Source organism: Lissotriton vulgaris, chromosome 1_1, assembly GCF_964263255.1.
Source record: "Lissotriton vulgaris chromosome 1_1, aLisVul1.2, whole genome shotgun sequence".
NCBI lineage: Eukaryota > Metazoa > Chordata > Amphibia > Caudata > Salamandridae > Lissotriton > Lissotriton vulgaris.
Genome location: NC_141685.1, coordinates 1,514,046,433 through 1,514,074,097, shown reverse-complemented (window position 1 = coordinate 1,514,074,097; position 27,665 = coordinate 1,514,046,433).

The window sequence follows — 27,665 nt, the reverse complement described above, 5'->3', positions numbered from 1 at the left end:
CGCCCCCTCACGCAACACCCAACTTTGTTTCCAGCCTTCAGGACATCCTTGCCACATTGGTTATTAACAACTCATCAGTGTTGGTGTTGGGTGACTTCAATTTTTGGCCCAACGATCCTGCCGAAAGCCCCCTTTCCAAAGAATTCACCAGCCTTATGACCAGCCTCAACTTTTCTCCCCTTGTTCACAGCCCCACCCATGTTCATGGCCACTCGCTAGACCAGGTTTGGACCTTGAATATCCCTACTACTCCCCTTATCATTTCCCCCTGCTCCTGGTCGGACCATTTTTTAATCTCCTTTTCTCTCGCGTTAGCCCCAGCGCCCAAACCTCCTCTCCCCAAGAACACCTGGGTTAGAAAATGGGGTAAGGCAGACATGCCATCTTTCTGCTCATCCCTAGCCAACTCCTGCCCTGACCTCTCAGGCCTCGCCGCCCCGGACCAGCTGACTACCATCGACAGCTGGCTGACCCGGGCAGGCGACGACTTTGCTCCCCTGAGACGGATCACGGTTAAGCGAGCCCATGCTGCTAACCGCTGGTTTACCCCCGACCTTAAGGAGAGGAAATTGGCCGCACGCAGAGCAGAGCGTGCATGGAGAAGAGAATACTGCCCCGCCAAAAAAACTACTTATCTTTCTGTGCTCATATAAACAAAGTATACTTGATGCCAAGACCCTGTTCTATTCAAACAGGATACTGGCAGCAGAATCTCAATCCAAAGAGATTTTTGCCACAGTACATGAGCTTGCCTCTTCCAACAGGGCCTCGGCTTCGATTCCCCCCCTCCCAACCGCTCTGCGACTCACTCAACGACTTCTTCGTTGATAAGGTTGCAAAGATTAAGGCTAATATCCCTCCCCCTTCCCCCACCTTCATCAATCCCTCCCCTCCTGCCATCACTTCCAAATTCACCTCCTTCCCCCCTCTGACTAAAGCTACACTTTTCCCCCTGCTCCAAAAGGTAAAGTCAGGCTCCCCCCTAGACTTTGCCCCTGCCCACATTCTGCGAGAAATCTTCCTACACTGTCCTACCCCCTCACACTTTTGAACGACTCACTCAACTCCGGAGTGGTCCCCACTGCCCACAAATTTGCGGCAGTCATCCCCATCCTAAAAAAACCCGGTGCCGACCCTTCATCACCTTCTAATTACCGCCCTATCTCCCTTCTGCCTTACCTGGCCAAGGTTCTAGAGACCCATGTAACCAGCACCCTGAGTACCTACGTGGAAACCAACCACTGCCTCTCCCCCCGGCAGGCGGGCTTTCGCCCCCTCCACTCCACGGAGAAGGTAGTGATCTCAGTGATGGACAGCCTACGCGAGGGCATTGATACCAACCTTCCTCAGGCCCTCATCCTCTTAGATCTATCCGCCGCTTTTGACACGGTGGACCACTCCATCCTCCTCACCCGTGTCAAGGCGGCGGGCATAGAGGGCCTGGCTTTCGCCAGGCTCAAGTCCTTCCTGAGTGATAGGGCTCAGGCGGTCCACCTTGCTGGTTTCACTGCTGCCTCTCGTAAGGTTGCATGCGGAGTCCCCCAAGGTTCCTCACTTTCCCCTCTTTTGTTTAATTTATACATCCACCCCCTCATTTTTATGTTACAGCAGCTTGAGGTCATAGTGTTCAATTACGCCGATGACCTCCAGCTAATCTTTAACCTTTCCCACTCTTCCTCATCCTCCTCGAACGTCCAATCCGTCATGTTGTTCATCCAGGATTGGATGAACTGCAACCACCTCAAACTCAATCCGGACAAGACGGAGTTAGTCTTGACCGGAGGTGGTTGCAGTCCTTGGTCCCCTTCCCACTGGCCCTCCTCACTTGGTGCTCCCCCGCCTCCAGTCTCCAAGGTCAAGACCCTTGGCATTTTCTTGAATTCTTCACTTTCCGTTCACTCTCAGGTCAACTCGGTTGTTTCCTCCTGTTTCTTTTCCCTCAGAATCATTAGGAAGATCTCTCGCTTTTTCTCTCTACCCGCCCTAAAAATCATAGTGATGGCCATGGTGCTCTCGCGCCTTGACTATGGGAACATCATCTATAATGGCGCCCCAGCCTATGCCATTCGCCGCCTGCAGCTAGTGCAGAACCAGGCTGCTCGCCTGATTCACGGCCTGCCCAAATACCATCGAGCCACCCCTCTATTGCAGGCCTTGCACTGGCTGCCGGTGAAAGAGCGTGCCTTGTTCAAGCTTGGCTGCACCACTTTTCAGGCTAAAATGGGCACCGCCCCGGAATTCATCTGCTCTGCCATCACTCCTTACACGCCAGGAAGAGAGCTTCGGTCTACTCATCAGGCCCTGTTAACTACCCCCCGTTTTAGCAAGAAAAAGACTGGCGGAACGAAATTCGCAGTGCTCGCTCCTGCGTTTTGGAATTCCCTTCCGACGGAACTCCGTATGTCACCCTCCTACATCGAGTTCCGGAAAGGTCTCAAAACTCTGCTCTTCTCCCGAGCCTACAATGCTTAAACTCCCTCCGCTCCTGTCTGTCTCCTCACAATCCAAAAAGCGCCAAGAAACCGCATGGTAGAAGTGCGCTATAGAAATGTTTTTAAATTAAATTAAAATTAAATTAAATTAAATTAAATTAAAAACGAGTTACCTTATTGCAGGGTGTCTTATGAGGAGATTTTAAGGGGGTGGCCCGTCCCGGCCACTTCAGGCCCCTGAGGGGCACAGAGGGCCCGCCCTTTGCCCGGGCTTCGCCCGGCGTCCCGCGAGACGGGTTCGATGCAAATTTAAAGCGCCACCTGGCGCTCGCTGATGACGCTGGACCCCAGTGAGGGCTGCTGGGCATTGTAGTTTCCAGCCCCTCGCCGGTCTCCTCCAGGCAGCCCCGCTGCAGTTAGAATCACGTGCGGTCGGCTGCTGAAGACTGGCGGGCGGGTCCAGGCTGTGACAAGGTTTGCGGGCAGCACAGTTGTAGCCTGACGGTTATGGCGCAGTACAAGAGGCACACGTTAGTTCAGAGACAGATCGCCCGCTCAGTGGGTTCGATGCAAATTTAAAGCGCCACCTGGTGCTCGCTGATGACGCTGGACCCCAGTGAGGGCTGCTGGGTATTGTAGTTTCCAGCCCCTCGCCGGTCTCGTCCAGGCAGCCCCGCTGCAGTTAGAATCACGTGCGGTCGGCTGCTGGAGACTGGCAGGCAGGTCCAGGCTGTGACAAGGTTTGCGGGCAGCACAGTTTTAGCCTGACGGTTATGGCGCAGTACAAGAGGCACAAGTTAGTTCAGAGACAGATCGCCCGCTCAATGGGTTCGATGCAAATTTAAAGCGCCGCCTGGCGCTCGCTGATGACGCTGGACCCCAGTGAGGGCTGCTGGGTATTGTAGTTTCCAGCCCCTCGCCGGTCTCCTCCAGGCAGCCCCGCTGCAGTTAGAATCACGTGCGGTCGGCTGCTGGACCCTGGCGGGCAGGTCCAGGCTGTGGCAAGGTTTGCAGGCAGCACAGTTTTAGCCTGACGGTTATGGCGCAGTACAAGAGGCACAAGTTAGTTCAGAGACAGATCTGTTCATGCTATTTTTGTTTGTTCTATTCCTGCAACAGTTCTCTCATGTAACGTAACTGGTTCTATTGTACAGTACTCTGACACCTTCGGGTAAAGTCCGCGCTTTATAAAAATGCATTAAATAAATGAATAAATAAATAAAAACTATAAGCGGTGATGGTAATACTAGTGTTGGAGGTGACATGAAAGGCGCGTACAAGGGTCATGGCGAATGGGGTGGAGTGGATCATGGCAGGGAGAGTGCTCTGCCAGCCTCCTGCCTCCTGTCCACCACAGGCTCTCTTGCTGGCTATCTTAGGGCGGGCTAAAAGGCCCACATGGGGAAATGTCCAGCATTTGAGGAGGGATTGGATATGTATGAGGTGCTGCAGCTGCCACAACATGTTTGGTGTCTGTGTGTAAGGCGCTCTCTCGTCTCACTGACGTGCTCCACGATAGGCAGGACTAGATATAAGTATTTGGTGTCAGTTCAAACGCCAGTTCACCATAACAGATGGGAACGTGCAATAAGGGCACACTGCAGTTGGAGGGAACTGAGGTAGTTGGAATGAGCAGAGCCTAGGCTTTCTGAGGCCCCGGGCGAAAGGGAAGATGTGAGGCCCCTCTAAGTGCCTTACTGCCTGCGCGAGTGCGCGCAGCGCTTTTCCCGCATTTCATATCGGGCCCCCTGCTCTGCGGTCTACTCTGAGGGGCCGGCGGCGGGGCCCCCTGAGCGCGAGGCCCTGGGCATCTGCCCATACCGCCCATGCCTAGGACCAGCCCTGGGAATGAGTCTTTGGTGGTACACAGGCACGCATGTCCTTAGAAGGGGGGTTATTAGTAAGTGGAGTTAGGGACCTACCACTTATGGAAAAGACCACAGTAACAAGACCTTGATATTTTATTCCCTTGGACATAGTTTAGTAGCTCACTGCAGTTGATTAGGTGCGAGGTGCAACAAGTATACCGTGCTTTGCCTTGGGGCCCGCTTTTTGTTTCCGGTGCATAAGGGTTGCTTAGTTGAAAAGGCATAGGTGCCGGTCTAGCACCAGTGCACAGTGTCGGCACACTGCGGGTGGAGGGAGCTGAGGTGGTTGGAGTGAGTTTTTGATGAAATATTTTAAGGATCAAATGATAAAAATAAATAATAATAATAAAAAATATATAAATGAATAAATGGAAATCTAAGCAACAGCAGATGTAAATTTTATGGATTAAATACTGGGCTTCCCAAACTCAAGGCACCAACATGAGACGTCTGGTCGAGTGTGCCTGTGCAACGTTAAAGTTTCAGGCCATCTGTAATACAGAAGGGGGGATAAATAAATAAATAAGCAAAAGAAAGACATATAGATCGGAAAGGCGTATCTTCTAGACAGAGTCTAAATCTAGATAAGGGAGTGATTATATGATGGGGTGATTCTGACAATATGAGGCCACTACGCTTTCCCCAGGCCTCCAAAAAGTTGGGTTCACACTAACAATTGCATAATTACGACAACTCAAAGCATATTTTGTATCACTGGCCAAAGTTACTCACAAAACGGAATTATGACATGATTCTAAAAAAGTTGACGGACGTGCATGACCTAGCCAAATCTACAAAATGCAACACTGATTCGATGTAGCTCGAGCTCACCGCAATTAGAGCGGACATGAATTCTATGAATCTGCGTCTAAATGAAGCTGAGCAAAGAATTAGTGACAATGAAGACAAAGCATCAAGTAGCGTTAAACAGATTCAACATCTGGAATCCACTGCCAGAGATCTCAGACGCCAGACCTCCGAATTGGAAGATCGAAATCGGAGAGGTAATATACGCATCTTTGGGGTGCCCGAAAACTCAGAAAAAGATGCAGAATCTTGTGTGTCCTTCCTGGAGGCCTGGATCCCTACAATCACTGGGATCAAGTTCCAACATGGTCTGGAGTTGGATAGAGCCCATAGGATACCGACCTTCTCACAACGAACATCAAGAGGTCCCTGTCCCCTCATATGCAAGCCTCTACGGTACCAGCATACGGAAGCCATCCTACAGATGCAAGAAAAAAACAACATATTATCTGGGAAGGAAACTGCATAATCTTTACGCAGGACTACTCCAAGGAGACGGTGGAGGTGAGAAAGGGGTTCCTATCACTGCGAGAGAAACTGCAAGCTAGAAGCATCCAATTCTCCTTTGCAGGTCCAGCGAAATTCAGGATCGTCAACCGCTGGCGAACACGCTTTTTTCCAGCCCACATGACTTGGTAAGCTACCTCGACGACTCACCGCCACAAGATATCGATCTTTCAGGAGGAGCCTCCAACAAAAGGAAAACAGAGTCTCACGGCACGGAAAGTCAAGAACAATAAAGTTCCAGTTGTTTAGAAGGATTATGTTCCTCATGGACTGTAAGTCAGAAGGAACAACTTCAGTACACCGCACAACTAAGTATCAGACGTCTAGTATGCTACCTTGTCTGAAGTGCCTACATCTTGCCTATCTTATCAACAATGCCTGTTCCGCACCTTGTGTCGTGCTCCCCACAGACTCCTTCGCAGAAAGGGGCATTTCCAGCACGCCCACATGCTAAGTATCAGTTTATTGATAAAATTTCTTACCGTTGTGCCTAAGGCTACCTATCTTGCTAGTAATGCCGGCTCTGTTTACTCAACCCACTCTGTCAACTGACTGTAGGGGCTGCTCTCTACGCAGGGGGGGTCAGATATTAGTGGTAGAATTCTACGGCCTGGGATACTTTGATAATCTCGTGAAAGGGAAAGTCTAATTATCAATCTCCCTCTAGGCCAAGCCCTATACACCTAAGAATTGAAGGTTTCCCCGTTATCATTAACACGCAGTTCTTAATTACATCTATTGAGCTTCTAAGAAGGGTCTATTGTTAGAGCATCCAATGTCTAGACCTTCTAGATGACAAATGTTTGTATTCACCTTTATCTAAGTCTGTAATAGAGTCACAGCTGAGACGCCTTTATCTTACAGTTATGATATGAATAATTGTGATTTGTCTAGCGATTCACTAAGTACAGTTAGCTTTGAATATCCAAAATGGAGAGGTATTTAGTGACCACACTGTTCCAATTACTTCTAATGTTACTCCTGTGTTGAGCTTAGACAGTACTGCCATCGCAGCTCTTAAGTTCGAGTTCTAGGGGGGAAGGGGGGGGGCAGGGTTGGAGGGTTGGGGGGTTGGGGTTGGGTTGGGAAGAGGGAGGGAAGGGGGTTCGACAAAAGGTTGGTAAATTTGGAGGTTTCAGTATTGCTCTATTGTGCTATGGTCTTTTCTCTTTGCTTTTCTCTTCGTACATTTCTCTTTCTTTCTTACTCTACACTCTCTACGATCATCAGGGTTTATTACCTGACATGGTATCCACTCCACCTATCCTATCAGCGGATACAGAAGCAAAAACACATGACTCAGATGCCTCGGAGGGGCTTACCCAGCCCACCAGCGCAGGTCATCATATTCACACCTCTAATGGGGTCCCCCGATTGCGGCCTCAGGGCTCACAATCTGCGCCTTATCCCCTGCCACACCATTAGCTATCATGACTCCAGATAGGGACTTAGCAGCTAGCCTAAATATAGTCTCGCTAAACGTTAAGGGACTCAATCACCCCGTTAAACCCCGTTAAACGCAAAACAATTCTAGATTATCTTGTTAAAACTAAAGGAGACATAATTCTCCTACAGGAGACTAAGCTATCTCAGGAGGATGCAGAGTTCTTTAAACAGCATTGGACCTCTCACACGCTATGCTCCCCGGCTGTTCACAAAAAAGGAGGGGTGATCACTCTTGTTTCCAAAAAATCAAATTTTGCCCTGATCTCTCACTCCAATGATAATGAGGGCAGACTAAGCATAGCTCACCTTCAAAGAGATGAGGACCATATACACTATCTATGGGCCTAATGCAGATATCCCTGAATTCTGGGAACACATCTCAAAAGAACTGGAGAACATCCCCCAGGATGAACTCTTGGTGGTGGGTGGGGATTTCAACCTTCCACTAGATCCCCTATTAGACAGGCAGTCTAAATGTATGTACCACCCGTCATGCTCTCATGAGGCATTGTTACGACTTTGTTCTAAATTCCACCTGCACGACTCGTGGCGACTCCAACACCCTGACGGACGCGACTACACCTTTTACTCCCCACCACACAATTCTTAATCGAGAATCGATTATTTACTAGTCTCAAACCCCTTTACACACCTTATTGACGAAACCGGTATTGCCCCTATCTTGGTTTCGAACCATTCCTGTATCCACATGAAACTAGCAGGCTCCCACTCCCTTACTCCCCCGAAGCGGTGGCGGCTCAATGAAGAGATCCTATTGATCCATGAAAACAAAAGACTGATAGAACTCGCCATACAAGAAAACTTTGAAATAAACTCCAGACCAGAATCAGATATATCAACAGTCTGGGATGCCTTTAAGGCCACAATAAGAGGTACTCTCATAGGAATCAGGGCTCGCATGAACAAGGACCTAAACTCTGAATTAGACTCCCTAGAAAAAGAAATCTAACGATTGGAGACTTACCACACTTCCAATTTGAAAGATAGGCCTACTACGGACCTCCTGACCAATCTGAAATATAAATACAACGCCATCCTAAGTAAACGCGCAGGTGTACGGATCAATACATTTAAAGTGCAGAAACTCTGTGAGGATAACAATGCCGGGAAAAAACTGTCATTCTATCTTAAGCATAAGAGGAAACAAATCCACATCACCTCTATTAAAGATCACGCCAATACCAGCCATACCAAACAGAAGGATATCCTTCGCACCTTCCAATCCTTCTATGAGGATCTCTATAAGAACAAAAACCAATTTAACCTGGACAAATGCACTAAATATTTAAATTCAATCCATTTACCTCGTGTATCGGAGGAAGACAAAAATAAATTAGGGGCCCCGTTCACACTCGAGGAAATTTCGGCCGCTGTCAGAACATTAAAGAATAATAAGGCGCCAGGCCAGACAGCTTTACGGCTAATTTTTATAAGGCTTTTTAAGACCATATCAATCCTGTTCCAATCTTTTTCACGAAAAGGCAATGTCACCCCCACGATGAGTGAGGCAACGATAATAGTTATACCGAAAGACGGGAAGGACCCTTTGCTACCAAAAAATTATAGACCGATCTCCCTCATAAACTTAGATTGTAAAATTTATGCAAAAACATAAGCCTGCAGACTAAATTCCATCTTGCCAACCTTAATCAGTAACTCTCAGGTGGGATTCTTAAAGCACCGACTATCAAATGATAACACAAGACTCCTTTGTCATGTGCTGGAAAAAAAATAATTTCAGATGCCCCCGCGGTAGCAATTACACTTGACGCGGAAAAGGCATTCGATCGAGTGTCGTGGCCTTTTCTGCTCCAATGCATGCAAGTTTTTAACCTGGGAGACGTGTATATTGATATGGTCATGGCGCTATACTCCCGCCCATCAGCAAGAATCGCCAAAAACAGTTCCCTCTCGGAACCCTTTCAGCTTGAACAGGGGACCAGACAGGGCTGCCCCCTATCGCCTGCTCTATTCCTACTGGCTTTGGAGCCACTCCTCTGTGAGATAAAACAAAATAGTGATATTAGTGGGATTACATTCGGTGATGGGAGAGTAAAACTTGCGGCTTATGCAGACGACATCTTGGTGGTCACGGAACAGCCAGATATCTCTATAGCAGCACTGATGAAATCCATTGACTCCTACTCCCTACACTCTGGTTATAAGTTGAATCGGGACAAATCCGAAGTTAAACCTCTAAACATCTTCACCAATAGAGAGGTGTTAGGCACATCTGGACTCTGTTGGCAAAACAGTTACATCAAATATCTGGGGATCGAATTTGGCAGCTCCACCATTGAGACTCTCCAACACAATGAATCCTTGACCCTCGCGAAAATCAAAAAGCAGCTAGATGGTTGGTCGCCTAGATTTATTACTTGGTGGGGCAGACTGGAGACCATCAAGATGATGATTGCGCCGCTGGTGAACTACCTTGTCACTATGCTCCCACTGATATTATCCCAAGAGTTCCACCATAAACTGGACAAGACTCTTACTAAATTCATTTGGAAAGGAAAAAAGGCAAGGATTAGCCTTCAGAAGCTTCGGCTGGATAAGTCCCTGGGGGGTGTCAACCTCCCGGACTTTAAAAGGTACCAATTAGCCTTCTTAGTCAAACAAGGATCCTATTAGCTATCCCCCCGTGGACTACTCACCTGTGTGGCTGGATATAGAAAACGCCCTCCTGGGAGATATTCCTCCCATCTCGGTCCTATCAATGAGGATGAACCAAATCCCTTGCTCGAAATCTATATATATATATTTTTTTATTAAAGACCTTTATTCTTATGAATCACAGCTTGCATTGTACCACATGTATAATCTCGTATACAGAGTCAATAGTGCAGCTGGGTCGCGGAGTTCTACAATGGTTTACACAGCCATTTAGCCGGCATCCCGGGGGCCCGGCGGCGTACAAAGCAGCACTTCATCAAAGCTAACATTATTCGGACAAAGCTCGTCAAGAGTGTGTAAAGAGCCATGGGTACCCGCAGGCATCTGAGGTTTGCGTGTGTCCAAGGTCTTGGGGAAATAAAGAGAGACAAAAACAAACTAACTAACCCAACTACCCCCCACCCCACCCCATGTGCTCGCAATGGTATCCCTGTTAGCCAACTCCAAGCATCTGTGTCAGTGCGCCAATGTGTACTAAAGCTACAGATAACACTCCAAGTGCCCAACCTCCCGATTCAAAACCCCCCTACAGGGCTCATTTGGCGCTCTTCAGTGTCCCCTATCTCCCCTCCTCCACAAACCCCCCATGCGGACACTGTATCAGCCGTGTCACCTAGTCCTCTGTGGAATCCGGGAGGTCCAAGGCCTCGGCCTCCTCCGGGCCCTCCTCCTTCCCCCGCTGCACGTAATCCTGGTAAAGACCCCAGAAGTTTTTAGGCCTACTTCTAGGGGGGAGCAGTTCACTATAGAGTTCGGATTGAGTGCAGAAGTGGAGTAGGTCCCTCGCCCATCTTTTCTTGGTGGGTAGAGGCCCCCTCATCCAGCACTGGGCCACCACCCTCCTAGCCGTCAGTAAGGCCATATCGACTAGTTTACGCTGGGACGCCGGGAGCGGTTTAGAGTATCCCAGCAGCGCTAGTTCTGGGTCAGTAGACAGCTCTGAACCTATAACCTCAGTTATCTCCAGGCACACTTCCGCCCAGAATTTCTGAATACTCGGACAGTACCATTCCATGTGGATAAAGTCCGCCATCGGAGCGTGGCATCGCTCACACTCCGCCGACTGTCTTAGTCCAAACCGGTGAAGTCTTTCCGGAGTATGATATACCCGCTGGAGGAACTTAAAATGCACCAGTCTATGTCTTCCATTAAGGGAGAGTCTGCGCGTGTTGGAGCAACAATACTTCCACATGGCATCGTCTATCGGCGCGTGCAGATCACTCTGCCATGCCTCTCTGGCCTTGGAGAACTGGGGGTGCTGGTGCGCAGTACCCAGCTTATATAAGTTAGAGATTAGTTTGCTAGAAGATTTGGTTTTAAGGACGTAGGTTAGCTCTGGGATCTCCGGGGGTTCCTCCAGTTCGGGGCCCAGTACTTCTTTACATGCTGATCGCAGTCTATGGAACTGGAACCTTTGCAACAGCGTGGTTCCTGAAGGGATGGATGGGAGCTGGTCCCATGTCCGTAAGACCCCCGCCGTAAACAGATCCTCCATTTTCTGGATCCCCAGCGCACGCAGGGCCTCCGTGACTCCCTTTTCCCCAAGGGGACCCAGCCACAGTGCCCAGTCGACCTGCATAAGCGGCGAGTACAAGAGTAGATAGCCATGCGCACAAGTGAGCATATGCCAGGCATGGCCGGTAGACTTAAGGGAGTCCAACTGGCCAATGGTGTGATCGTCCGGGAGACAGGCGGTGGCCCGGAGGGGAAGAGGCTCGGCAAATAGGCGCTCCAGGGTTACATGTGAATGCGTGGATCCCCATGTATCCACGTGTGCAGATGGGCTGCCTGCGCGATACGGTAGTACCTTTCCAGGTCAGGGGCTCCCAGTCCCCCCATTTCACATGGGAGCATCAGAGTCGACCATCGGACTCTGGGTTGCTTGCCTCCCCACGCCAGTCTGATAAGCACTTGCGTGAGCTGTTTGAAAAAGGCCTTCGACAAGGCCACAGGGATGTTGTTAAAGAGGAAGAGGAACCTTGGCAGCACTATCATTTTCATGATGGCTATTCTGCCTACAAGGGATAGGGGGAGTTTACACCAGGCATCAACATCGTCTACCAATTTGGCGTACGCCACGCCGTAATTGTCCCTGACTAGGACTTCCGGGTCAGTATGCAATTGAATGCCCAGGTATCTGACTGAGTCAGAGGACCACTTCAGGGGGTATTCCATATCAAAAGGCTGCGTCACCGGCGTCAGAGGGAAGGCGATGGATTTGTCCCAGTTCACTTGCAGCCCTGAGAGAGCACCAAAGCGAACGACCTCACGTAGAACAGTTGAGAGGTTCGTCTCCTGCTGGCGAACATAGAGAAGGGTATAGTCAGCATACGTCGAGATGCCTATCTTGTATGTAGGGAAGCTTATACCTTCCAGGTTGTGATACTCCCTAATAGCACAGGCCAGCGGTTCCGCAACAAGAGCATAGAGCAGTGGTGAGAGGGGGCACCCCTGTCTAGTACCCCTACTGATATTAAACGAGTCTGTCACTCTATCCCCTAACTTCAGTCTCGCCGTGGGTTGATAGTAAGCATGGGCGAATTTTGCGGATCTCGCGTTCGCGAATTTTGCGGATTTGCGGATTCGCAATCCGCAAAATCCGCGAATTCCCGCGAATTTGCGGATTTTATTTTTTTTTTGTGTTCGCCCGTGTTTCTGCCAGTTCGCGAGGGTTTTTACAATTTCGCAATTTGCGAACTTACCTGTCGGGTCGCAAGTTTTGCGAACTTGTTGTTTCTACATGTCCAGCCTGTTTGGGACACTCTTCTTCATCACTGCCACTCTCTGTCACCACTGCCACTCTCTGACTACTCATGCCACCCTCTGGCCCACCCATGCCACCCTCTGTTTCATCACCACACCCTCTGGTTGTCCAGTGTACATTATTTTCGGCAAAGCAAAGCACACCTTCCCTGCCTCAAGAATTAATTTGGGGCTGATTAATGTGTCACAGAATATTTTTTTAGCTGGCACCTGCTTCCTTAGTGCGCCCTGATTAGTGATCTTTTGCACTTGCTTAGTGCTTTCATTGTTGCAAAATTAGTTACAACACCTGCCCTGCCCCAACTGACAATAATGAATTAGGGGCTAATTAATGTGTCACTGAAAGAATTTAAAGTTCCAGCCTGGCACCTGCTTGTCTGCTCCTTTAGCTGTAAATCAGGACCTTTGTGGCATACAGTTAAGGTCAGAGCAGGGTCACACAATAGTTGCAAGCAGGCAACCGAATTCTGGAGGGCCCCCTCAGGAAGCACTACAAAGAATCGTTACAAATCATGAGGTTGACCTTTTGCACCTGCTCATTGCTTTTGCTTTTGCTGAAATCGTTTTTCGTTTTTTTTCGCGCTATTCGCGGGGCGCGGCGTCGTGCGAAACCGACCGCGGAAGCCGCCAATTCGTGCGAATGAGCATTTTATTTTTTTGCGGCTTGTTGTTTCGCGAGTTTTTTTGCAGTATTCGCGAGCCGCTTGCAGCGCAACACGCGAATTTACCCCAAGGTCGAGTACGGGCGCGGCCATTTTGTTTGCGTGACGTATTTCCGTTTCCGCCCGCTATGTATAATCTCGCGCAGTAAGCGCATTGCGAGTAGAGGGTCGCACGAGATCGCGCGGGAAATCTAGAGGTTCGCACGAGATCGCGAGGAAAATCTCGTGCGAACTTACTTTTGCGCTCGTGAACGGGCGCCGGCCATCTTGTTTTTCATTCATTTCCTGTGTCTGGGCATGGTGTTTAATCCTCTTGGTATCTTTGCCATCCTTTGCTTGTTTTCAGTTTTTTTTTTACGATTTTGCTTCTTATCTATCCCTCTCTTTTCCTAGCTGTATATTTTTGTCTTTTCTGCTATTTTTCTTTACTTTTAAACTACATTTTTAAACTCTTTTCTTTTCTTCTTCCCTATCCTATTCTTTCTTAATTTTCTACTTCTTCCTACCTTACCTGCCCAGACCATGGTCAAGCCAGGCGCCGTGAAGCTGCCCAGGCACTTGAGGGCCGCAGCGGCGGCGGGGAGTAGTGCTGGACCCAGTGGCAGGACAGCATGCGGGAGATTGAGGGGGGAGCAGGTGACGCGACGGGAGATCTTCAGCCCGGAGGAAGTGGGCGCGCTGGTCTACTTCGTCCAGCGCCGCCTGCCCAGGACCATCGCGGGAGGCGGCAGGATCGCGGCCGGCGGGTACAACATGCGGGAGCGCCGGAAGCGGTGGGAGAAGGTGTGCTGGGCCATATCCCACCTCTACGGGGTCCAGCGCACCTACAGCCAGGTCACCCATCGCTGGACGGACCTCCTGGACCGCGAGCGCGACCTGCTGGACCAGCTCGGCTTGGAGATCCCCGGGCTTGGTGAGTAGTAGTAGCCATTTAATCACTCACTACTATGATGTTTTCTCCTGCTCTGTGTTGTTGTATTGGAAATATTTGTTTTTTACATGGAGCAAGCCAATAATGCCGCTGATGACGATTACATTGTAGTTAAATTATATTTCAAAATCTTCTGTGCATTTCAGGTGCACTGCTCTCCTTCTCAGTGGCGTTGCTACTATGCTTATTTGTTTTCTATTTCGTGGTCTCATTGGCCTGAGTAACTATTATGTATGAGTGTACTTTACAGAACTGCGTAATGCTAGACACTAGGGGGCAGATTACATTTACAAGCCCCTTGCGCCACGTTTACGTTGCCTTGCGTGACGCAACAGCGGCGTAAACGTGCCGCATCCCTGCGAGTCATTTACAGCATGACGCATCTAGGAGATGCGTCATGTTATAAAGCCATGGGCCTGCACCACAATGGGTGCGTTCCTAGTACGCAGGGTGGGCGCCGCGGTCCAGCGGCTGTGCGCCTCGCAAAATTGCCTGCGTGAAATGTACAAGATTTAACGCAGGCACTTCTGCGACGCTGCTACGTCAATTCAATTCCTTATGTCTGCTCGAAGCAGGCGAAAGGACTGACACAGCATGTTAAGTATTGGGTGGCCCTGAGCATTACTGGAGTTGCATTACGTTGGCGACGTGACTCCAGCGATGCGCCGCTCTTACGTGACGAGATGCCTCACGCAAGTGCCTACCCTTGCGCCAGGGCGCGCCGCATTGTAAATGAGGCACATCTGCCGTGTCGCAAGGGTAGTTTTGCGTGACGCATTTGATCTGGCGCATCTCTGGAGATGCGCCAGAACGCGTAAGTAAGTATGCCCCTAAGGGGCAGAATTGCAATTACCGTCGCATCCCTGCAAAGTAGCAGGGATGCGCCATTAATTGTGCGGCCCGCTACCACCACCAAACATGGTGCGCCGTATTTGCAATGCGGCGCACCATGGGCCCAAAACGTCACCGAAGCTTTACTGCTGGAGTTGCGTCGCAACGATGGCGCAGCTCCATCAATGCTCTGGGGTACCCTATCTCCCCAATGCTGGGTCAAGCCGTACGTCTGCTTCAAGCAGGTGCAGGGTTTGTGTGACGCATCATTGTCCTAAAGGTGACTGATTGATATTTTGTAGATTTCCCTCAGCCACTATTAGGATGTGTTCCAGCGCAGGAATGCCCTCCCTTGCGCCGGAACGCCCCCTGATGGCGCAGGGCTTTATAACGGGATGCATCTCCCAAATGCGTCACGTTGTTATAATATTATACGCCGCACCATGGCGCCCTTTTTTGTTTAGCTGCTGCGTCACAAAAGTCACGCAAGAACGGCGCAAAAGAGCCGCAAGGGCTTAAATCTGCCCCTTCCTTTGTAACCCTGACAATAAGAAAAATAGTGGCGGTGGATTGATAGTTTGACTATTTAAATGACTGGTAATGTAGCAGGCAACTGTTAGTGTTGTCACTGATCTGACTGAAATCACAATGGAGTTTGTCTGTCACTTTGCGTCTTGCCTGCGGACTGCTGCCTGCCAGTCCTAGGTGAACGTTTCAGTACTTTGTTTAGTGAGTTACGTGACTTTCGAAGTCACAGGTCCGCATATAAATGAAAAGTAACCATAATCAATATAATTTCGCAGAAATATTTTGTTATTGTTCTTTTGAAATGTTTGATTTGGTTGACATTGACAAGCAACAATCATCCATGTTTTCTGTTCTTTCTTTCATGTTGTACGTCAGCTCCCCCCAGGGGCGAGAGGAGGACACAGGAGCAGCAGGCGGCGGATGCTGTTCATCAACAGGGCCAGGATCGGGCAGGCGAGGGCTCCTCTGCTGGCCCCAGTAAGTTTTCATTTTAGACTAGTACCTATTTTTCCTAGCGTTCCTCATTTGACTTTTTTCAAAATTGTCTTTGCTCTTCTTGTAGACTGTATCTAAATTCTTATCCTGCCTCTACTATGACTCCCTGTGGTATTACTAGATTATTCTTATTAGTCTGTCTGTGTAGCTAACTAAGATTGCACGGTTGGCGAAACTCCCATGATTCTAGTCAGCAATAGCTCTATCAACTTAGTGCAGTCCTCTGGGATTGTCCATAATGTCTTTTGAAGTGTTCTATCTGGACTCATGCTTGCAAAAATTGCAAAACCTTTCGCTCAGTCACTCTAGTCTGGACCAAAAAACACAGATTGTATTTAAGTTTAAAAGCTTTATTAAAAGTAAACACATTTATTAAAATGAAGTCATAATAAAACTAAACGTTTAACTGATAATGGAAAAGTGGTTAGTGCTGACGATTAATTGAAGACATTTCTTGTGGTCGAGCCGAGCTCTCACCTGGTTTCAACTTGATCTTGTTGTTAGAAGTCCATCTTCTGTCTGTGTGGAGAAAAATGGTGCGTGTTAAAAAAACAGCCTTCATCAGTTGTGCCAAAAAGTGCAGCAAGACAACCTTCCCTGGAAAAAGGGACATTTTTTTTAACTTTAACGACAGTCACAAATTACATTGTTTTCACATGTCTTCATTCCTAGACCAAATACTAGTGACTGCTTTATTCTAACATTCTTAAATGTACTTTGTAGGTGGAACATCTGGTGGCGGGGCCAGTGTGGAGGTGGTGGTGCTCGACACCGAGGCGGAGGGCGAATCGGGCGATGCTTCAGGGGAGGAGGCGGCGGCGGCAGCTGTGAGAGTTGAGACGGTGGTGGTGGCGGCCAGAGGTAAGCTCTTATATATTCCTTACTTATTGAGATTGAAGACTAGCTGGGAAGGCAAGAATATGAGATGCATGGCTGGGTGAATGATGAAGCAATGATGGGTGGAAGGACAACAGCCTGGGTGGGTGACACAGAAACTGTATGTGTCCATATACCTGGATCATGCTACTATCTGACTCTTAGATAGCATATGTGTATCTAGAGCAGGGGTACTCCTAGTACGGCCCGCGGGCCGGTGGTGGCCCGGCAAGCCTTCGTTGGCGGTGCGCTGACCTTGCAGACAATCACTGCTCCCCCGGCCCCCACAGAGCAGAGGCTTTTTTGTATTTCACCTGTTAGCGCCCCTGCATCTCCACTCTGACAATCACTGCTCCCCCGGCCCCCACAGAGCAGAGTGGAGATGCAAGGCCACAAAGAGGTGAAATAGAACTAAGCCTCTGCTCTGTGGGGCCGGGCAAGCAGTGATTGTCAGGGTGGAGAAGCAGGGGCGCTAAAACAAACAAAGCCTCAATAATATGTTAATGGTCTTTTAAAGACCTGTTAAGTACTTTGGTGTTGTTGTCTGTGTGTGCGCGTTGAGGAAGCGGTCTCAACCCGGGCTGAAGGCTGACACAGATAGACACACACACAGTGAGATGACAGAGGGGGAGGGAGAGGGAGGGCAGGAGGGAGAGAGAGATGGAGGGAGGGCAGGAGGGAGAGCAGGAGGGAGAGAGATGTATGTAAATGCTGGGTCTGGTGGCTCAGTGGATGAGGGCATCTGCTGCAGGGACCTGTGTGCAACCTCATGGTCACAAGTTATCGTTTTGCTTTAGCCCCGCCCCCTCTGACTCCGCCCCCACCAGTGCGGCCCTCGGCCCCAAACTACACTGTAAATGTAGCCCCTGAGAGAAAGTTTGTGAGTACCCATGATCTAGAGAGAGTAGACGGTCAGTGGATGAACTAAGTGTAACTTTGAAGAGCATGTAACACTAACACTGCACCCGCACGTCCGTTCCAGTGTAGGAAAGGCAAGGAAAAGAACTTTTAATTTTGTCCAAATACTACCATAAATAGTAGCAGTAGTTTGTATTGCAAGCACTGCATAGATCCGGTTATTATGGTGGCCACTCCCTACCTCTCTTAATAAGTTTAGTAGTACTCAGTCATTCATGTGTGGATGTATCACTGGTCACTGAATAAAAAGCAAAGCACCTAAAGTCATCCCATATATAAGCAAAAACATCCCATGTGAAGTGATAGATAATCAGATTATTTATCTTCTTCAATTTTCCATTTCTAGTACTCATTTCCACTGTAGGGTGAAAGTTAAATTAATTAAGCAGTAGCCCTTGAGTTGTAACAGAGTATTCTCAGTGCCACCCGTACTAGAAAAGTAAGAGATTCACCACCTGCATGTACTGGACGGGTACAGTAACGCAACGGCAACGCAAGTCTAGGTCACTCCTCATGGCGTGCGTCTCTTTTTCTCGGGTGCAAGTTTACCGCGCTGGCATTATGCCGGCTTGCAGAAAATAACGTACCAATTTTCCAAAACAAGAGATAAGAAGAAGAATAAGACTGGTGTACTTTCATAGTCGACTCCAATGGAAGTCCACAGTGCTCGTAGAATTTGTTCCTTAAACTCCCACTAATGTTAGAGCAAGGATGAAGAAGTGTGAGGTTAGATAGATACTGGCCTCAATAGTTATGTAATGCGCTTGCAAGTTGCTAGTTGTACTGCAACACAAATTTCTGCTGAATGATTGAGTTAATCTAAAAGAGCATTGGTTACAGACTATGTCTTTCTTTCTTCATATAGGTTCTCCTTCCAAACGGACAAGGAGGAAGGAGCTGGCTAGAGCGGCCCGGCAACGGAGGATCGAGGCCACTGTTGCGGAATATCGGCGGCTGGTGGCCCTGGAGGACGTGGAAAGTGTGCAGTCGACAACTACAACAACGTCGTCTGCATCGGCCTCCGTGGCCCCACGGGCTGCCACCCAGCACAGTGGTCCACCCAGACAGAGCCGGGCTGCCAAAGGCAAACGCCACCACCGAGCAGCAAGGCCAACAGCTGCCTCTCACAGGCATTGCACCTGCAAGGCAGTGAAGGCACGCCTGCGCCGCACCACCCTGATGGTGTCCCGCCTTCAGCAGGAGCTCGCCTTGCTCCGCGAGGAGCATGATGCCCTGGCCCAAAAAGTGAACAGCATCCACCCATAGTGTCCCTTGCCCCTTTTTTAGAGACTTTTGGGGGGTGGGAATTGGGAGTTGGGTTTTTGGGGACTTTTGAAGGACAATCGTTGGGGTTAGGGAGGGTCTTGCGGGAGATTATTTTGTTAGGGATATAAATATACTTTTTCAAACTTTATCTGAGCATACCTGTTTTTTACTGCTTGCCTGGTGGGTGGGGGTTTAACGTTGACTGTTTTCCTGAAAGTTTAGTTCCATTTTCTTCCTTTAAGTGTAAATGCCCAAATGTTTTCAACACTAAGTGCCTCTCACAGACTCAGTGAAGTGAATCCAAGAGTCCTAGGACTTTAGTAGTACTACCTTCAGTCTCTCGTACTAATACTCCATTATACCCCCAAACCACCAAACGCTTATCTTACCTGTAATTTGTGTTTGAAAGTAGGGCTAGACCCAGGGCTGGCTCCACGGGAAACACCGAATAACGTTGGCAATCTTTGTCGGATAAAATTTCCTCATAGCGGTGGTACTATTGTTGTGACACAGTGGCAGTTGCATGCCTATGAAAAAAAAGAAAATGAAATCTGGTTTGTCCTCCTGAGCAATTCAACGGTACAACTGAGAATATAGCATGTGACAGAAGTACAGTAGAGCAGTGCCACATTGTAGCCTAACAAATGGTAAAGTATAACTACTAATTCGGTTGAAGTTCTTTCACATTAGCAATGGTTCTTTGTCAAGCTGAGTAAGAATATATCATCGACAACTGTGGAAAGAAAGAATGCGACAGTACAGGGCCTGTGTGGAATTATTGATAACGATATTCAACATAAGGTCTCTGTAGCCAGATACCCGAGAGCCTTGCTGGTCACTATAAATCCATTCACAACAACACTCAATGGGGTTGGTCTGGAAGGTGTCCGGTTTACTCCCCGTGATCCAGTCGATGCAAATATGGTTCCACCTCCAAATGTCACCAACACCCAGAAGTGTAAACACAGGGTGTTCGAGGCATTAGGCGGTGGAGAAAAATAACAAACTAAAATAAAAAATGTGGGATGGGTAAAGGTAGGGTCAGCAGGGAAAGGATACCTGTAACAGAAGACAAGACAGGCATCAGTGAAGTGCTGTCCTAACATACAAGAAGAAGGTATAGTAGATAGAAAAGGAGAAATTGCTTTTTTTCTAGGTGTCCCCTCACTCACCAGGGTTGCCCCTTGGTGACATGCTTCATCATTGGGGCCATCCCAGTCCTCTACGGCCTGGGGCGTGCTGCGACTTGCGAATTACGTAGGAGCACTTACAAATGACTATGTGTGGTGCAGATGTGATAGTGGAGTGGACTAAGTGATGTGTTAAGGGATCAATGTAGAAGCAGAGAGAGAGCCAAGAAATGCAGTCACAGTCAGAGAAAAAGGCAAGGGATACTGTATCTATGTGGTTGTAGTGGTCCTGTTGGAAGTGGTAAGTAAGTTGCCCGCAGATAAAAAATCCTCCTATTAGCGGCACTCCTCCATTGCAGCCGACGCTTCGTCCATCGATGTTGGTCACCAGAAGACACCCTGTCCACTGCCTGCCTGATGGCTGCTGAATTGTGGCTCGCTACTGTGAAGCCTGACTCCATCCTTTTTTCCCCATTGCAGAGACTGAAACCCGGCCTGTAATTATTCAACGAAAAACAGGAAGTGATATAATATTACAACACCACTGATAAATAAATATAAGGTATGTAGGCTGTGGAGTGCAAAAAGTCACAATTTGTTTTTCCTAGTAGACAGTACAATGTTTTTGAAAGTGCGTACTCTGAGTCACCTTTTGAAGGATAAATAAGTATGGGCAAATTAATGTAGCGGATCTTGCCCCTCAAGCTAGGTGTACTGTAAACTGTGTTTTAGAACAAAATTAGATCTTCCTAGCAGTGCTCCCACCCAGACCCTTACTAAAGCCAGTCGCAAAAATTTAGAAGACCCCCAATCAAATCTCAAAAAACGAGGCCTAGCAGAAAACTGGTGACAAAACTTACTTTGAAAGTAAAAGTAGGCCGAAGTACCCTAATTACCCATTACCCACCGTGGATTGCATTCAAACCACTTGCAAGCAACCAAGCAAAAGTAGCCATAGCCAGCATCGCTCCAAGACTCGAAATCCCCCCCACTCAAACACATGCAATAGAAATACTGCTAACCCTAACGAACCCTAAGTTAAGAATAGTGGCAAAGGCTTTCTTTAACTATGCCAAATCCCCCCTTTCCCACCATGGATTTTCTTCAAATGACTTGCAACCAAAATTACACATTCTCACGAGTGCTCTAAGACCCCAGAACTCAGTTTGAAAAATCTAGAACACCCCGAAACACATGCAATCCTGCTGCTAGGGCTAACCCTAACGAACCCTAAGTTACAAAAAGTGCCAAAACTAAAGGCTTTTCCGCGCGGATTTTGTCCCAACCACTTCTACCCGGTATTAGACCTTCCCAGGAATGCCCCAAGACCCGGCAACCCACCCGCCAAGAAGCGTAACACCCCCAAACAGGCCAAAAGCAAAATCTCATACTTGCAATATTTCTGGGCCTTCGGTCCAAACGCGCTGCGTAGCTAGGCCATAAGTCGGGGTTGGCACGACGGATTTCCTGAAAAGCAAATGCAATCAAGATTAGAGTGTCCCAGCAGTGCTCCCAGACCACGAAACTCACCCGCAAACAGACGGAACCCCCCCTAAGAGCACCTCAAAGGCAAGCAAGTCATCAAAAACACAAAAAAAATTCCGCCTGGGATTTGGTCCAAAACACTTTTATCCGGTATTAGAGCTTCCCAGCAATGGCCCCAGAGCCGTCAACCCAGGAGAAAACGAGTAGAAGACCCCCAAACAGCCAAAGAGCAAAAGTACAAAAATGGGGACTTAGTCACTTTTTCACAAATTTCCCAAATCACTCCGCGCGCGCTCTGCAGCTAGGCCCTAAGTCCCCTCAGCCACCATGGATTTGCTTCAAACCTCTTGCAAAGTAAAGTATATATAGCCAGCAGTGCTCCCAGACCACGAAACTCACCCACAAACACCAGGAAGCCCCCCAAACAGGCCCCCGAAAACGCTACATAGAGCAAAATGTCAGAAATAGCCCCAAAAAAAATCGGCCTGGATTTTGTCCCAACCACTTCTACCCGGTATTAGACCTTCCCAGGAATGCCCCAAGACCCGGCAACCCACCCGCCAAGAAGCATAACACCCCCAAACAGGCCAAAAGCAAAATCTCATACTTGCAATATTTCTGGGCCTTCGGTCCAAACGCGCTGCGTAGCTAGGCCATAAGTCGGGGTAGGCACGACGGATTTCCTGAAAAGCAAATGCAATCAAGATTAGAGTGTCCCAGCAGTGCTCCCAGACCACGAAACTCACCCACAAACACCAGGAAGCCCCCCAAACAGGCCCCCGAAAACGCTACATAGAGCAAAATGTCAGAAATAGCCCCAAAAAAAATCGGTCTGGATTTTGTCCCAACCACTTCTACCCGGTATTAGACCTTCCCAGGAATGCCCCAAGACCCGGCAACCCACCCGCCAAGAAGCATAACACCCCCAAACAGGCCAAAAGCAAAATCTCATACTTGCAATATTTCTGGGCCTTCGGTCCAAACGCGCTGCGTAGCTAGGCCATAAGTCGGGGTAGGCACGACGGATTTCCTGAAAAGCAAATGCAATCAAGATTAGAGTGTCCCAGCAGTGCTCCCAGACCACGAAACTCACCCACAAACACCAGGAAGCCCCCCAAACAGGCCCCCGAAAACGCTACATAGAGCAAAATGTCAGAAATAGCCCAAAAAAAAATCGGCCTGGATTTTGTCCCAACCACTTCTACCCGGTATTAGACCTTCCCAGGAATGCCCCAAGACCCGGCAACCCACCCGCCAAGAAGCATAACACCCCCAAACAGGCCAAAAGCAAAATCTCATACTTGCAATATTTCTGGGCCTTCGGTCCAAACGCGCTGCGTAGCTAGGCCATTAGTCGGGGTAGGCACGACGGATTTCCTGAAAAGCAAATGCAATCAAGATTAGAGTGTCCCAGCAGTGCTCCCAGACCACGAAACTCACCCACAAACACCAGGAAGCCCCCCAAACAGGCCCCCGAAAACGCTACATAGAGCAAAATGTCAGAAATAGCCCAAAAAAAAATCGGCCTGGATTTTGTCCCAACCACTTCTACCCGGTATTAGACCTTCCCAGGAATGCCCCAAGACCCGGCAACCCACCCGCCAAGAAGCATAACACCCCCAAACAGGCCAAAAGCAAAATCTCATACTTGCAATATTTCTGGGCCTTCGGTCCAAACGCGCTGCGTAGCTAGGCCATAAGTCGGGGTAGGCACGACGGATTTCCTGAAAAGCAAATGCAATCAAGATTAGAGTGTCCCAGCAGTGCTCCCAGACCACGAAACTCACCCACAAACACCAGGAAGCCCCCCAAACAGGCCCCCGAAAACGCTACATAGAGCAAAATGTCAGAAATAGCCCAAAAAAAAATCGGCCTGGATTTTGTCCCAACCACTTCTACCCGGTATTAGACCTTCCCAGGAATACCCCAAGACCCGGCAACCCACCCGCCAAGAAGCATAACACCCCCAAACAGGCCAAAAGCAAAATCTCATACTTGCAATATTTCTGGGCCTTCGGTCCAAACGCGCTGCGTAGCTAGGCCATAAGTCGGGGTAGGCACGACGGATTTCCTGAAAAGCAAATGCAATCAAGATTAGAGTGTCCCAGCAGTGCTCCCAGACCACGAAACTCACCCACAAACACCAGGAAGCCCCCCTAAGAGCACCTCAAAGGCAAGCAAGTCATCAAAAACACAAAAAAATTTCCGCCTCGGATTTGGCACAAAGCACTTTTAGTGCTTCCCAGCAATGGCCCCAGACCCGTCAACTCACCTGCAAAGAGGTAGAACAACACCCCCACAAGTGCTGAGTCTTTCTTCATTGGGCGTAAACCAGCCCTCTGCTTTGATGGAAATAGGAGTCTGGAGGAGGAGGATAGAGGAGCATGTTCTTCTGAACTTGTGAACCTGAGGAATGCAGACTGCGGCACCTTCAAATAAATTAGCAAACAAGTGAAGACAGTTCTGCTGATGGGCTTGTTTTTGTGATTATCTGATTAAAGTTTGAATTATATTAACTGTGCACAACAAAGAAAGACAGACACACAGGAATTAAAGTGAATAAGGATGAAAAAGAAAGTTATTGATTCGTTGTCTCATTTTCAGGGCTCGAAGTCGGTATCACGGTCCAGGAATAAGAATAAGGCTTCGTCATCATACTCTGCGAATTCAGGCAGGGTGAGGTCAGTGCCACCTGACAGAGTAGAAATTCCCTCATCTATGGTGCTGGCCACCTCCTCTTCATCCGGCACGCTCTCTCGTACTCTTATATCTGGTGGTATGAGGTGCTGATTCATCTTGATCATTGTTAACCTCTCCACATTTTTGGGCGAGAGGCGGCTCCGTTTGGGAGTTACAATCCCACCAGCCGCACTGAAAACCCGTTCAGAAGACACACTTGCGAGTGGGCAAGACAAGTAGTTTAAAGCCAGGGTGGTGAGCTGTGGCCACAATTCTTTTTTCCCATGCCAATACGCCAATGGGTCAGAATTAACATAGACCTCTGTGGAGTCATTCAGATAGTCCTTCACCATCGACTCAAGGTCCTCCTCCAAGGTTCCTCCACTTTGCGTAGCTCTTGCTGTGCCTCTGACCTTTTGAGAACCAAACCCACGCAGAGCTAGCCAATCCTCTTCAGCCTCCAATGTTTCTGTTGTCTTTCGTGCAGATGATCCGGTTGCCGGTGTCTTTAACGGCTGAGAGGTCACTTGTGCCACAGCCACAGGTGCAGAAGTGGATTGTTTTGACTGGGGATGGCCTGCTGATGTACTGCCATTTCCTTCAATTTCCAGCCGTTCTGTTTCAAACTTCTTGGCTGACAAGGCTAGCCAACGTTTGTACTTTGTAACATCTTCATCAGCAAAAGGAAAGAATGCTCTGCCTGCCAGCGCCTTTTTGTAGCGTGGATCCAGAATAGTAGCACAAATGTAATGCTGTTCTGAGTGGATCTTTTGAAGACGTTCATCACCTTGTAGGAGGTCTAATAATTGCTCAGCCAGAAGCAAAGAGTCTTTCTTTTTGTCATCTTTTCGAAACACAGAACACACCTCCTTCAGTTGGTCCTCCAGCATGTACAACAATGGGATAGCTTTTCCCAAATTAGAGTCCTCCTTGCTGACTGCACGTGTGAAGACCTCAAAAGGACGAAGCATGCGTGTTAGGCTTTCAACTATGTTCCATTGCGGCCCACCCATCCTCAGCTCCTCTATACCCTCTTTCAAGAAATATTGATCGAGTTGCGTATACTGCTCATACAGACGCTCAAGCATGTAGAAGGTTGAGTTCCAACGTGTTACCACCTCCTGGATGAGTGCTTTCACTGGCATTTGACATTGATATAGCATGCTCCTCAGCTGCTTGCGGGCCTTAAAAGAATGCCTGAAATGCTTGCAAATTTTTCGGCAGTTCTCCAATACACTGTACGCTGCACTGCGTTTATTACCCAAGAATTTTTGGACAACCAGGTTTATACAGTGCGCCAAACACGGCACTCTGAAATAGTAACCGTCCCTCATGGCCTTAACTATATTGGAGCCATTGTCCGTGGAAACATAACCAACCTTGCGTTTTAGTGGGGACAGACAGTTAAGGACCTTTGTGTTAAAGACATCCAAAATGTTTTCTGCTGTGTGACGTTTCTCCAAACCAAACATGGCTAGTGTTGCATGTTTCCGAGCACCTTTAAAAACAATGTTAGTGTCAACACCTGAGTTTAGCTTTGCTTTAGCCCCTGAAAAAGAGACCCAGTGTGCAGTGATGCACATGTAATCAGCGCCTGCGCCACTGGTCCACATGTCTGTTGTCAGATGTATAGTGTGAACAGCACTCTTCTGCAAAGCTGCCCCAATCACCTTCAGAACATCTTCATGTAGTGCTGGAACCGCAACTCGGGCAAAATAGAACCGGCTAGGAACCTTCCATTTAGGGCAGAGCGCTGTCACTAATTCTAGAAAACCAACCCCTTCTACAAAAGAAAAAGGGAGAAGGTCCAGAGCTAGCATTTTAGCCAGCTTAGTGTTATACAGACGGGTCATTGGGTGGTTGCGTTCATATTGCGCTTCTGTAAACAACATCTTTTTAATGTTGCCCTGGACCAATGATTTACGGGATGATGATGATCTCTTCGACCCAGTTACGCTCGCTGATGAACTTTTCCGCATTGATGTCTCACTCTCTCCCACACTCTTAGTGTGGCTCCCATGGGGTGTGCTGCTGACATGGGAACTGGGTGTAAGTGAAGTGTTTGAATCGTCTTCTTCTACCTCCTCGTCATCAGCAGATGACAAATCAACGTTTTCATTACGTGCAATTCCGGCTTTCTTGATCGCCTCTAGGTGCGGAAACCATTGGACAGGGTGCCTTCTCTCAAGATGACCTCTCTGGCCTCCGGTACCATAGTTAGAACCAAGCTTACCACGACTAAATCGAAGCTTACAAAGGCTACAAATGGCTACGTTTTCCTTTTTTGGGCAAACACTAAAGAAGTCCCAAACTGGAGACTTGAAATGTCTTCGGGGGCCGGAGGAGGCGGCGATACTGGTGGTGGTGGTCCTGCTGCTAATGACAGATGAAGTGGAGGATGTGGATTGCCGAACTTCAGTACGTTTTGCACTTTCACCACCACGAATTGAGGTCGAGGACGAGGTGGGTACCTTCTTGCGAAGAAATATGGAAGCGGTAGGTTTTGGTGTACTACTTAACTCCAAATCTAATGATTCCATTTCCATTGCCTCCTCGCCGACATCATCATCACGCTCAGCAGCTTCTCGGGATAGGGTCAAAATGTCTCTTTGCTGCATGCCCGGTGGGGCTGCAGTGACCTTTGTGATGACTGGCTCGTCGTCATCGTGAGAGGCTTCATCACCAGCAGTATCTGTCACTTCTTGTTGAGCCTCATCACACTCCATAGGTTTGAGTTTTTGGACGACCTTCCTTTTACGCTTAGGTGCCGGTGTCAGATCATGGTGTGCCTCTGCCTCACTGTCAGACCGCAGTTGTGGTTCCCAAGACAGATCACTTGCACCAGAACGAGGTGGGCTTGAAGAAGATGTAGACACCCCCCTTGATCTTTTCCTTGCTAGGGATGTGGAAGACAATGAATGATCATCAGGAGGAGTGGCTTCCAATGATACCTCAGCTTCAATGTCGATTTCCAAATGTGCCCCTACTTCGGGAGGAACAACTATTGTGGGCACTTGTGAACCTCCATGCACCTTTGCTTGCGCATCTCCTTTTGCTGCCTCTCCTTCCACATGTACTTGGGCGTGTACTTGCACATGGTGTTGTTGCGGCTGTGGTTGTTCAACACTTGTCAGATGAGTTACAACAACCTGTGTTGATTCAGGGACATTGCTGCTACTTTCTTGCGATGAGCCAACATCACTGGTCGATGGTGATTGGAGAAGTACACTGACTGCCTCTGAAGCACTCAAGGGCTTTGACTTAAGTTGGCGTGGTGGTGGAGGCACTGAACCCAATGGAGCAGGGGTGCTGCTCTCAGCTTGGTCCCCAGCAGATCCTGCTGC